This window comes from Cyrtonyx montezumae, unplaced genomic scaffold, assembly GCF_038088225.1.
Source record: "Cyrtonyx montezumae isolate F1298 unplaced genomic scaffold, pur_monq_1.0 scaffold_10, whole genome shotgun sequence".
In the NCBI taxonomy this organism is placed as follows: Eukaryota; Metazoa; Chordata; class Aves; order Galliformes; family Odontophoridae; genus Cyrtonyx; species Cyrtonyx montezumae.
The window spans coordinates 36,042,716-36,055,407 of NW_027071826.1; the positions used below are offsets into that span (position 1 = coordinate 36,042,716).

At 41.7% G+C, this 12,692-nt stretch overlaps 1 protein-coding gene across 4 annotated transcripts in view; it reads left to right on the forward strand.

Annotated features, from left to right (window-relative positions):
* Window positions 1–4,832: 4,832 nt before the first annotated feature.
* FUT8 (fucosyltransferase 8) overlaps window positions 4,833–12,692 on the forward strand; it is a 74,197-nt gene continuing 66,337 nt past the window's right edge. For 3 of the 4 annotated variants that reach the window (XM_065754944.1, XM_065754942.1, XM_065754945.1), the window contains exon 1: window positions 4,833–5,018. The gene's annotated coding sequence lies outside the window, so the exon portion shown is untranslated. Of the gene's footprint in view, window positions 5,019–5,410; window positions 5,543–12,692 lie in introns of those variants that run through there. The other variant, XM_065754943.1, reaches the window with a different exon arrangement.

The window sequence follows — 12,692 nt, forward strand, 5'->3', positions numbered from 1 at the left end:
CTTCTTGGGCTCCATATACAAAAAGCTTGGCAAAATATGTGTAGATTCTTAGAGGAAAAAGTTAAAGTCATATTCTTTTCACTGACAGATTTGGAATTGTGACTCTGAAATTTAAGGTAATTAATTAAAAATTAAAAAAATAAATAAATGGTCAAGGCTTTGAAAATGCCCGTCCAAATGGTTGACAGTATAAGAAACTAGAATTTCCGCTACTGACCTGGGATCTTGCAGCAGAAGTGTTGAGTAGTCTTCAAGTGGTACTGTGCAGGCTACTGCCAGCCCAGCCTGGAGTGCAGGTTGCATGGCTGAGCTTCCATCCTGAAGCAGCTCTTACTGTGCATAATTTTGGATGACCTAAAAGACTTATGAATATTTTGTAGTTTAATTGCTCATCTGTGGAGACAAATGGCAATGTTCACATAGCTGAATTATTTGTGGCTCAATATTGTGAACTGACCTTCGTTGTTCTGCTGTGACAGACTACTGCTGTGCTGGTGAATCTGTGCAGCAGTATTTTCCACACAACCACAGGCACCTCTAATCTTCATTGAACATCCACAATGTGATTTTGTGATTATGCGACCTGCCCAGCTCATTTTAATAGTGTTTGTACTTCACTCCTTTTCACCTTTAAGTGCTGCTTGCTGTAAAACAAGTGTGTAGTCAGAAAAAGAGGTTGTACACCACATCAAAACTCACTGGAATTCAAAGTGAAGCATTGCAAGTGTCAAGAAAGAGCAGGTTTACACTGATTTATATAAACACTTTATTCAAATGCTTTGAATACAGATAAACATTCCTTGTGCAATATTTGTTATGGTTTCACCTGCTTTAAGCTGGAAACTGAAAGTGTTTTGCTAAATGGCACAGAAAAGTGTCTTGGGTTGATTTAGAGCTGCCAGTGTTTCCTTATGCTGAAGTACTCATATCTTGCAACAGCAGTACTTCTCAGTAATTAAAAAAAGCAACAAAACAAAACAAAAAAGATTTTTTTTCTCTTCCCCACGGAGCAGGAACCATTACCTCATACAGCATTTACAGTGACTGGCTGTACCTGATACTTGATGGCATTTCCTGGAAAATAAAGTATGCTGAATTTGGTGACACTCTTTCATTGACAGGTATGTAAATCTTAGTAAAAATGTTTTAAAAGTCTTCTTATAACATTACACAGTTCACACAAGTAGAAAGACTACATCCTCTGAGCATTGAATGTGGACTTTAGGTGTTCTGTTATGTGTGTGTGTGTTGGAGCAGTCAAAGTTAAAATGTTTTTACATTTCATGTTAATGTGCTACACAGAATAACTTCTGAGAAAAGTGGCAGGATGTCTCACCAAAGTGAAACTGGATTCACTCTGCTGAGCTTCTACCTGATGAGTAAAAGTGCTACCACCCTCTTGCTGCCTTGATGCTAACGGACTTTGAGTTTGTATCAGTTAAAGGCAATGTATTAAGACTGTGAGGTTAAGAGCTAGGAAATGTATGTTGGGTGACAAAACCTAGAAGCCTCTATCTTAAAACTGTGGATTAGTTGAACATAATTGCTTCCTAATCATATGTGTGAGAAAGTGACACAGGTTCTAGTATGAATTTCCCTTCTCATCATCTTAAGCTTTTCCTGAACTAGTAATTTAATTCTTAATTACAATTTTCTCTGTTTAGTTTCCCCATTGGGATTTTTTAGGGGGTGAGGGAATGTGTTGGCACTAGGAAACTGGAGGAATATTAAGGCAGTCATTGTCTGTTAGACAGTGTTCAGGGAATTGACTTTTGAGATGCTGACAGAGCTGGTTACATAGAGGGGCTTGGATGCTGCATCAGCTTGTGGTTTATATGCTGTATATAGTAGAGGAGGTAGCTGCAGGCAGGTCTCCTACATCCATTGGATTGCACATAGCTTCCCAGGTACTGCAGTGAAAATAGCCACAGTCATGATGTTAGGCTGGAGGATCCACATCTGTGTATGCTGCAGTGTCCTTTATCTTTGCACTTCAGTGTGTATTAGGCACGAGTTAAAAAGATTGAAACATTTCTGGGAATGTGCAGGAAACATAAGTGATAAAAATTTTAGTGCTTTTAAACTTCAGAAACATATGTTAGTTACTCTTGATTTCACTTTTGCTTGAATTTCACTTCAGTTTTTGTTTGATTTCAAATTCATATTCTTGTCTGAAGCTCATGCAGTCAGGACTAGAGCACCTGATTCTTCTATTTTGATTTTTCTTCATTACGAGGACAGCCTTATCATAAATGTCTCTCTAGGTTTGAACAGGCTCTATGATGTATAGAAATTCTTACCTGCACATGCACAGCAGATTTTATTAGAGACTTGCTGAATTTGGTGGCAGATTCAATTTGCACTGTTGATGTCCCTTGTCTAGCTCCTTGCAATGGCTCAGACAATGCTTATTGACTTTTATGTATTGACACCTTCATTAACCATAGGAATGATATCTTTGCATAGATAAATGCACTGTACTCCCTGTGTATGGTTACTGTACGTGTCCAACCACTACCCAAATCAGATTTGTGCAGGCCAAGAATATTATTAGGAATTCTCAACACTAAAAACACTCAGGTGCTATTTGGTGAAATGGACACTGGCCACACGGCTCCATCAAGTCTGTGCAGAAATAAAAAAACTTTCTGGTGCTGCTAGAAGTCTTGTTAGCTCAAGTACTTGAAGCTTTTGCTGGAGATTTAAAAATCACAGATCCAACTATTACTGACGTTCTCTTAAGGAAAGATTGTCATTCAATTCTCATTAAAATTTCACATTAAAAAATTATGGTCGGTGCAAAGGGTAGATATGAATAAGGACAGATTGTGTAGTAAAAGGAGCTCTGACAAGTTTTTGTCATTATGACACTGATTGACATCAGTCAGGGCACTTAAAAGAGTCTTCAGGAATGGGTAATCATTGTCCCGTGGGGGCTACATGGTACTCAGAGAATCTGAGAAAATATAGTTGAATTTTTTTAGATATGCCCATCACCACCACTTTCAATTAACTTAATAAAGAGGAAGACTTTCTGTGTTTAATTAGAAGACAATCAAGGGTATCAAAGCATCCACAAACTAAGGCTCTGACCCTGTGTCACCTGATGACGGATTAGTTGAAGTCACAGGTGAGATTCTACACTTAATAATGGTTTATATTTTGTGGCTGAAAGAATTCAGCTACTGGCCTTTTAGTCTGGCTTGGGTGTCATTCTTCTAAATGTATGTACCTGCTGCATTTAGCGTTTGTAAAAAGTTAGCACTCTGTAAGACTCTACTCATTTTCTTTCTTCCATTACGTCATGGCTTAGCACTGCTCAGGTCACCAATTCCACTACCTTCAAATAAAATGAGGCTGATAAATGCAGCTGCTGTAGCATGCTTTGAACTAGAATACAAATAAAAATAATTGCTTAAGATAATATGCCCATAGCACATAATACTGTGGAATTGGAAGCAGATAAACCAGCAGTAGTATCATTATTACATTAAGAAATGATTTGAAATGCATTTAATTTCACACCGTAGTAAGTACAGATGAAACCACCACAAGCATAGAAATGAAATAGCCCGTATGTTTTAGCCTGATTTTCTGGCATTTTGTGGACATTCTGTCTCAGAAGTGTTTGTGGAAAATGTACCCATGTCATTTGTGAGTTACTGGCTGGACTTATTCATGTCTATAAATCTATTTTCCCAGAAGACAGAGAAGACCTGTCAGAGGAAACTTCAGCTTTCAGGTGTCTCTCTGAACAATTTTTTTTCAGAACCTTGCTTTTGGTGAGATCCTCCAAGCAAAGGCAGAGGCAAGCTGCAGTTAATGTGTCCATTGGAAAGCTGTGCGGTAGTTTCTGGATCGCCTCAATGCAGCTTCCTTCCCTCACCTGCTCCATATGCACTTTTGGCCTTTCTCTGGATATTTAGATTTGCAAAACATTGTCGATCTGTTGCACTTTCTTCCACCTACAAAGGGTTACTAGGGATGGCAAGTTTAAGATTGTTAATGACAGTGTATTTTTATTGTGTTTTTCCTTGTACATCTTAGCGCTAGTTCACTGAGGGATCCACCTCGCAAATGGGAAACCTGTTTAGAAACAACGGCTCTTCTGTTCTTCTACCAGCGTGAGCCATTAACTTGTCCCAGTGGGCTCAGGAATCCAAGTCGTTGGCTAAGCCTGCAGGCAATATAATTGATAGTAATTATATCCATCCATTAATAGCGGCTAGCAGCAGCAGCTCAATACTTGAGAGCCATTGGCAATCTGCTTACTCTTTCCATTTCTAAATTGATCTCTGGAGTCGGCAGGAATTAAAACCCGAAGGGAAACGTACATTTATTATTTCTGCCTTTCCAGATCACTCGGAAGGTTTCTGGGGCACAGAATTTCCTAACTCTTCTTTCCGTTCCCCAGACGCCGCAGCCATTGCCCTTCCTTGGGCAAGATGGAGAGTCCCTGCGGGCCGGGACGCGCCCGCTGCAGCGCGGTGCGCCCCTCGACGGGAGCGGAGAGGATGCGGCGGGGCGGGGATGCGGCGGCCGTTGAGGTGGGGGCACGCGGAGCGGGCGGCTCGGGAAGGGATGCCCCCGCGAGGCGCATGCGCCCCGCGCGCTCAGCGCTGCGTGACGAGAGCGCTCGGGCAGCATCGGGAGGCCGCCTCGCGCTCTCATAGGTTGCCTCCCGCCGGCAGGCGCGCGCCCGCGGTGGAGCTCTTCCGAGTAGGGCGCGCGGGGGCGGGCACGCGCGAGCTAGCTCCGTCGGTCGCTCCCGCCGCGCGCGCTGCTCGGCGCACGCCCCGCGCGCTGCTTGTTGTCAGCGTCTCGCGCGAGCGCTCCCCGCCCTCGGCGCGCGCGCCCTGTCAGCGTCTCGCGCGCCGTCTCTCAGTCCTCCGGCGGCTCCGCTACGCGACGGCGGGTTCCCGCTTCCGTCCCCGCACCCTGGGCGTCCGTTCCCCTCGCCCCTGCTTCTCCCCGCGCCCTACGGCGGTGCGGGCCCCGGCAGCGGTGTCGGCTCTCGGGTAAGGGGATGCGGGGGCCGCGTGCGAGCCGCGGTGGCGGGGAAACGGATGCCGAGTCCGGAGCGGGCTGCTCCAGCCCGCGCTCCCCATCCCTTCCCCCGGGCCTGGCGCCGCCGCCGCCGCCGTTGACTCCGGCGCTGCTCGGCAACCGCCGCCGCCGCCGGAGAGGGGGAGGGGGCCGCCCCCTGCCGCGCGCCGTTCCCCGCCCGCTCCTCACCTGGGGGGCGACGCCGGGGCCTGAGCCGCCTTCGCCCGGCGGGGAGCGGGGTGGGGAGGCTGCGGCGGGGAGCGGCGGCTGCGGCGCCGCCGGAGGTTGCGGGGCCGGGCCGGGCCCGGGGGGCGGCGGGGACGGGCTCCAGGCTGCTACACCGGGACAGGAGCTGCGGCCGCCCGAGGGGACGCGCTGCCCCGCGATGGGAGAGGGACGCGGAACTCGGGGCTGCGGGGAGCTGGAGGAAACGCTCGCTCTCACGGGCTGTGGGGCCGTACCGGCTGCTGCGTGGTGCGACCTTTACCACGTTTTGGTACATGTACTTGCTTTGCTTTTGGGCTCTGTTGGCGATAAGGCCTTTTTTTCTTTTCCCCCTCAAGTTTGTGCATAATGTCTGCTCGGGTCCGTCACATGTGTGTGTGCTCACTGTCCCTGCTGTTCTCCGGAGATCGGGCTTGTGAGCCTCCGCTTTCGGGAGCTCCTGGTTTGAGGGGACAGGATACGTGGCGAGGAGAGGGCAGAGCAGCGAGCAAGTCCAGCGCTGCTGGCTGGACTGAGCATCGTGTCTCTTGCGCTGTTAGTCCGTGGCGTTTGCTGCATTGTACTGTGGTCCAGGTTGTACCAAAGAGTCTCGAGGCATAGCCGTCAGCTGGCACACAGCATGGTAAAAAATCCCAAGTTCCTTGGGGCAGTACCAGTTTGTGTGTGCACAGTGCACGCATAGAGTAGCATTCAGTAACGTCGTGTCAGGTGCTGTGGTCCACATGCTGTGTGGGTGTGGAAGGGGAAAACACCCAGGTGTTCAGAATGTTCATGACTTTGTGATATATTGAGTGTTTACGTGTATACATCATTAAATAAACACACATGAATGCTCTACCCCAAAACGCAGTGTTTTTATGTCTTGGTTTCTAGGCGTTAACTGAAAGCTAATGGAGTAAATGCGTCAGAATGAGTGCTTACACAGGAAGCATTTTTGGACATGATGGTATTAGTCAAATTTTGTTCCAAGTTATTCTCCAGGGTTATTCTCCACATTATCAAAAACTTCAGAGAAGTCTGAGCTCTAAAAACAAATACATGGTCAATGTTGCCTCCGCTGCTGCTAGGGGCTGTTTTATAGAAGCCTCTGTTACAATTCCTTCTATTATTGAAGAAACCCGGTTATTCAGGCTTATAAACTGGTGACTATGCTTGGATGTATTTCCAGTAAAATCCATTTCTCTGGTTATTACAGGTATGCTTAGTCTCATGTTTTTATGATACTTGCTAGGGTTTCATGTGTATGTGTGTACCTAAAGCTGGCAAACTAGCATATTGCAAAGTTGGCATATTTTCCCAACAAAATATAATGAGACAACCATTTTTCGGTGTTGAAAGTTTAATCAATTATTCATATTTTCTGAGGAAGCAGCTCAGTAATGAGGGGAGAGTGGGAATCATCTAGGAATACCAAATCATGCAAATTGACTAATTGAGCGCTGCTGCTGCCAGGACACTTGGTAGTGCAGAAATACAGCAGGTCTGGCTGCCAGTTATAACTTTATTTTTCTTTTACTCATAACTGGCAACATTCTAAACAAACCAGGATGGTGTTAGCTGAGCACGTTGAGAAGTGTTATGTCTAGCTAATATTAGAACAAGAAAAATACATACTTGTATTCCAGCAAGAATAACTAATATATCTTAAGTGAGTTAGCGAAGGTTGTACTAAACCGCATAGTGACTTCCTTTTGTTTTGGCATCTGTGGTTTATGATTGCTCTGCAAACAGAGGCTTGATTGTATAATGAAGTTACCATATTACATATTTGTAGCATTGGTCTGAAAAATTGCATTTTCAGTCCACTCCTGTTTTGCTGTAGCTGTACAGATTTGCTGCTTTATCTGTCATCTGTTTGGAGTTGAATGATTTTTCCAGTCTTAGAATTTATGTACAGTAAGAAATAATAGAAGATATTTTTGTGCTTACATTATTTGATCAGTCTATTCATTGCAATTTAAAGGAAAAATTGGAGCTGAGCATTTAAAAAATGTAATTACTATAATGTTAGGCTGGTCTGGAGGGGGAGCTAGTGTCAAAGCAAAATGTGACTATTTTTTTCCCTAGACTTATTTAAAGCTTTCTTTTTGGTTGTAGAGTTGTTTTCCTTACTGTATTAGAAGCATAATGTAGATGTTGCATGCTATGTGTAATTACATTAATATGCATCTCTTTTATAAGACAAATGTAATCTGTAGGTGATATGGTGTGTGTGCTTCTTAAGGAAAACCCTGCATACGTTTTGCTATTGTGCAACATCGGCCATCTTCAAAGAACTTTGAAGTTACAAGATCAAGCTTTCATAAATCATGAAATGCCAGAGATTCTTATAAAATCGTAATTTGGCCTGTAAATGTGTGGGTAATTGTTACATTTTCCCCTACAACGTGTCTTCTAGTATTTGGAGTAGAATGGCATAGGTCATATTCAGTGAGCAACAAGGAATATATTTTTTTTCTTGGTGCCAAAGAATGTATGGCCTCACTTACTATTTGTTATGTGCAGTTCTTACTGCAGCTCGTTACCTTCTTTCCCTGTTTCATTATCATCAGTCTCTAGTGCTTACATGTTTCTCTAGAAATATTTTCACAGAAATCTCTGGAGATGTGTTGTGTCCCTTCAATTTGAGTATCCAATTTGGGGCTTTTAGGATGTTTTTCAGAATTAGCAGTGTTTAATGATCTGTGTGCACTGAAATGCTTTCTAAAAAAGGTTTGTCTCCTTGTGTAATTTACTAACCACAACCTCACAACCTCACAACCTGCCTTTTCCTTGTTCCCCTTTTTTTTTTTTTTTTTTTTTTTTTTTTAGTTACTTAGCAGGGATCTGTGAATGGCCTTGCTACAGAAGTTCTCACTGCTTAATTTGTTGTTTTGCATCTGTTTTAGATTGGAATTATAAATGTTTAGATCTGCTGTGGAGTTGGCACTGACATACTGAGTCCATCATTTTTATTACCTAATGAAATACTTTTTTTTTTTTTTTTTTTTTTTTTAAATAAAGAAGCCTTGCCTACAAGGAACAATATCCACAGGATATTACTGAGAGACAGTTTAGATGCCAGTGGTCCATCCTGATACTCAAGAAAAAAAGCAGACATATCAGGAGATGAACTTGGTTTAACAGGGAGCTCGTCTAGTGTCATCTCATGTCTGGGTGTCAGTAACAAATGGGATGCTTCAGGTGGTTGATTCTGAGACCTTGAGAAGTTGATGGAATATTCTCTTATGTTTGTGGAAGGCACCCAATTGAGGAGAATAGTCTACAAGCATGAGGGCAGGGCTGCTGTTCAGAGGGACTTTGGCACCATGGAGAAAAGGCCCAGCCAGATCTTTATGGAATTCGACAAAGCCAATTTCAAAGCTCTGTGCCTGGGAAAGAAGGGCTCCTTGCAGTGATACAGGCTGGGGAGTAGCTCCTTTGGAAAGCTGTGGCAGTGCTGGTGGCAGCAAACATTGTGGGTTGGCAGTGGTGTGCTGATTCGACAGGAGCCAATGGGTGAGGGGAAGTGATGATTCCTCTCTCCTTGAAACTCATCAGACCACATCTCCAGTGCTCTATTCATTTTTGAGATCCTCAGTATGGGAAAGATGCTGAATAAACTGAAGTGAGTTCAGGAGAGGACTGTCAGGATGGTTAGGGACTGGAGAAGAGGCAGCTTCAGGACGGTACAACAGCAACGTGCTGGTACTTTGAGGGGATCAGTGAGAAGATGGAGCAGCGCTCTTTACTGAGGTTTATGGCAGAAATGAAGGAGGTCCTAAGTTGAAACAAGATTCAGACTGGATAAAAGAAAAAACTTTCTTCACAAGGGCATAGTTACATTGTGGAAGTGATTACCTACAGAAGTGATTGCTTACAGATTGCTCTCTGTCTTAAAGGTTTTCAGTACCCAACTGGACAAAGCTGAACAACTTGGTCTAATCTCATAGTTGATGTGTTTGAGCAGTAGGTTGAACTAGGGACATCAGGAGGTCTTTTCCAACATCTATTATCCTATGCTGCTCCCAGAGGCCTTGTGTTGGAGTGCAGTCAATACAGACAGAATGTTTAGGTGACTCAGCTGTAACATACCAAAACAAAATAACAAAGTTTCAGTGAGCTTGCCAAAAGCATCATTTGTGTGTCAAGATATACCTTTTGATGTCTTTTAGGAAGATGCATGTGAATCTTAAAGCATGCAAATCATTAAACTTTTTAAAGAGAAGATAGCCTTTCGTAATGTGAAAGTGTGTTTTTCCTGCACCTTTCTTTGGAAAGGTGAAAAATGTATGTTTCCTTCTGTAAGGAAATATCTGGCAGCTTTAAACATGAGTGATCTTTCTGGGTCATTTGTCATGATATGTATGTTAATTCATATTATGCAGCTCATAATGCATCATTTCAAGGTGGTGATTTTCTGACTATCTGCTAAATCAGTTGCAATCAATTTTCGTTTCCCCCCCCCTCCCCCCCAGAAATGTGTAATTATTGCTTTATGGTAGTAATATTAATTCTGAATGTAAATGCTCCTTAAGAGTCTGCTTTTGTTGTACTTGCTTCAAAACTTTATAGTTCTAAGGTGAATGGTTTTCTGTAATATTGGAGAGTTGCTTTTGCAAGACAGTAATAGCAATAAATATCATCAAGAGATTATTAATTCTGCAAGGAAAAGACTTGGACTTGAGAATGTTGCTGTGAAGATCTTATGGAAGCTAATTCTGGCTTGCTATGTCTTAAAATCTTTCTTCAAAGTATCCTAAAAGGTTTTATAAAGTAAATGTAAGAATTCTATTTCTACAGTTTTCCTTAGGTTTATCTTTTGTATTAAATTTCTTATGTTGAGCTTGACCATAATTTGGCTAGAACTTGCATAGTCTTTTAATAACTTTATTAATATTTTTAGTGATTTGTATGAGTACAAGTAGTTTTCAAACTCTGGGGTTTTTTTTCTTTTTTTTGGGGGGGGGGAAATGTGTGTGAGCAAGTATGTAATTAAGCAAATACATCCGATGTGCTGCTTATTGTTTCATTCATAGAATGTAGTGGGTTTTGTTTTATTAAATGCATTTGTTATATAATTGAATATTTTGATAATATGAATCTCTTCTAAAGAGATTTTTGTTGACAAAGAAGCAACACAACCTCTTTCAAAATGAACTTTCATTAGAATTGCCTGGAGCTTTTGTCTTTAGTTCCTTGTTCTTATTTATGATGATAAAATGTGAAGCATACTTGAAAAATCTGTATGTGTTTCTGTTACACTGTGCTAGGCTGATGTTTTGCTGCTTCTTGGGTATTTGCTGAGCATCTGCCTCTGACAGTCATTATGGATATTCACACATTATATGATTGTGTACTTGAGAATGAACAGTTTTTGCTGTTGCAGTGTATGTAGTGTGGAGATGGTCTGCTCTGAGGTGATGTTTTGAATGCAATACAGAATTATGATTGTCGGTAAATTATTTTTTATTTTTGTATTTATGATTCTCTTGTTAAAATAATATTTGATAACAATTTTATTGTGCAATATGGGTTGATTTTGGTATCTACTAGACTTACTGTAAGGAGATTTTTTGCTACATTAGACCTCTAGTCAAGTGAGTTGTTCAGGAGCTAGTGACAGCTATTACAAAAAGCAGGGAACTGGTGGAAGCAGTACAACATTTCTGCAGGGATGGTGTCACCTTGCTCAGGGAGGTAGAATAAGAAAACTTGATATTTGAAATGAAGGTGTCTCATTTGTCTGAAAACATGATTGCAGTGTTTCCTGTTTTTATCTATCTATTTATTTATTTATCTTACTTGAGAAAGTTGTTTATCTTTTGAAGGACTTTTAAGTGAATGCTCAGGTTAAGTGCCTGTGGGTTTATGCTGAATTATTACAGTTAACTTGCACTCAGTGGGTAAGTTCACTATTTCTTCTGGACAATAGACAACCCAACACTTTGATTCATTTAACCTTTTTTATGACAGGTTGGCTCAGCATTTAGACAAGTTTAAGTATATAAACTTTTTTGTTTGCAGTTTCTGTTAATGTGATGTTCTGTTTGTTTTCCAAACTAATCTTTCATCAGTTCTTTTATAGAACACAGACTCTACATTTTGTTAATCTTGTGGATCTCTACTGTAGTACTTTGACCAGGTAGACTTGGCTAAATTATATCCCATGCTTTCAGGCAGAGTCCCCTTTTTAGAGAGTGTTTGTGAGAGAGTTATGTTTGTTGGAAGATGAGCCTTGATACAGTGCAGTAAAGGTTTACATGTCATAGCATATGCCAAGTCATACAGTGTTGGTGAAGACATCCGTATAAAACTTTGCATTTGTTTTCCCACAAATTACGAAGGGAAAGAAGTGATTGCTCTTGAAGAATGCTCTTTTTTGTATATTTATATACCTATTTTTTTGTTTCTAGAAAAGCTCAGCTAATGTTTGGAGATGCCATTTGGTGTCCCATCAGAAGTGTCAACCAAGCCATCAGGTGCCTAGTTATTTTTGAAAATAGATGTGAAAAAGAGGAAGCAGAACTGCATCCCTTACTTTCAGAGTGCTGTTTTGAGGGCGCGTATAGATCTTTCAGAGCATCTCTGACTTCCTTTATGTTTGTATAGTCAATGTAAGTATGGAAACGCTTCTTCACAGTTTAAATATATTTTCTCATGACACTGATGTGAAATCTTACAATATGTTCACACTGTTTTAGATAGCAAGGGTGTATCCTGGGAGTTCGTGAAGGTTATTGTTTTCCTGCTGAGAAGTTGGGGTGTAGTGGGTGTAATTCAGGAATACCTTGGTGTATCCAGGGGTATTCTGTTGATGGACCCCTGATGCAGTAAAGTAACTGCTGCTCGCTTCCTGTTAGTGTGTCACAATTCCGTCATTCAAGTAGCACTCAAAGTTATAAACAAAGTATCATTAGATTGATAACCTCTGTTAGTAGCCTTTCTTCTGAAGTCTCTTTCAAATGTGTTTTGACATTGTTATTTAGACGTTCTAACTTCCCTGGCAGAAGCGACCATAAGTAGATTGATTATTTCTTTATCTCACTAAGACATTTCTTATCAAAAAAGATGATAGCTGTAACTGTGCTTTCCAAGATAGTAAGTGCTTTAGAATGAAAGTGTATGGAATGAGCTTTTGCATATATCTTTTCTTGGTTGTTGCTCAAGAAAACAGTACTGACTTGGTATTTTAACTGCCATCGTTTGGTGTTGAAATGTATCCAGTGGTCCCCTTAGAATATGACGTATGACTTTCTTTTTTTAACTTATATACTAGATTGAATGTCTTTCTAGAGAAAAATATGTTCTGAGCTGTGAATTCTCATCTGAGAATTCTTCAGCTGTGTTTAGATGTGCTGTGTGAAGACTTTACTATATTATGAAGGTAAACAGTCCCAGATGTGCACAGTTACTATGAACAAGCTTAAGAAAAAAATAAC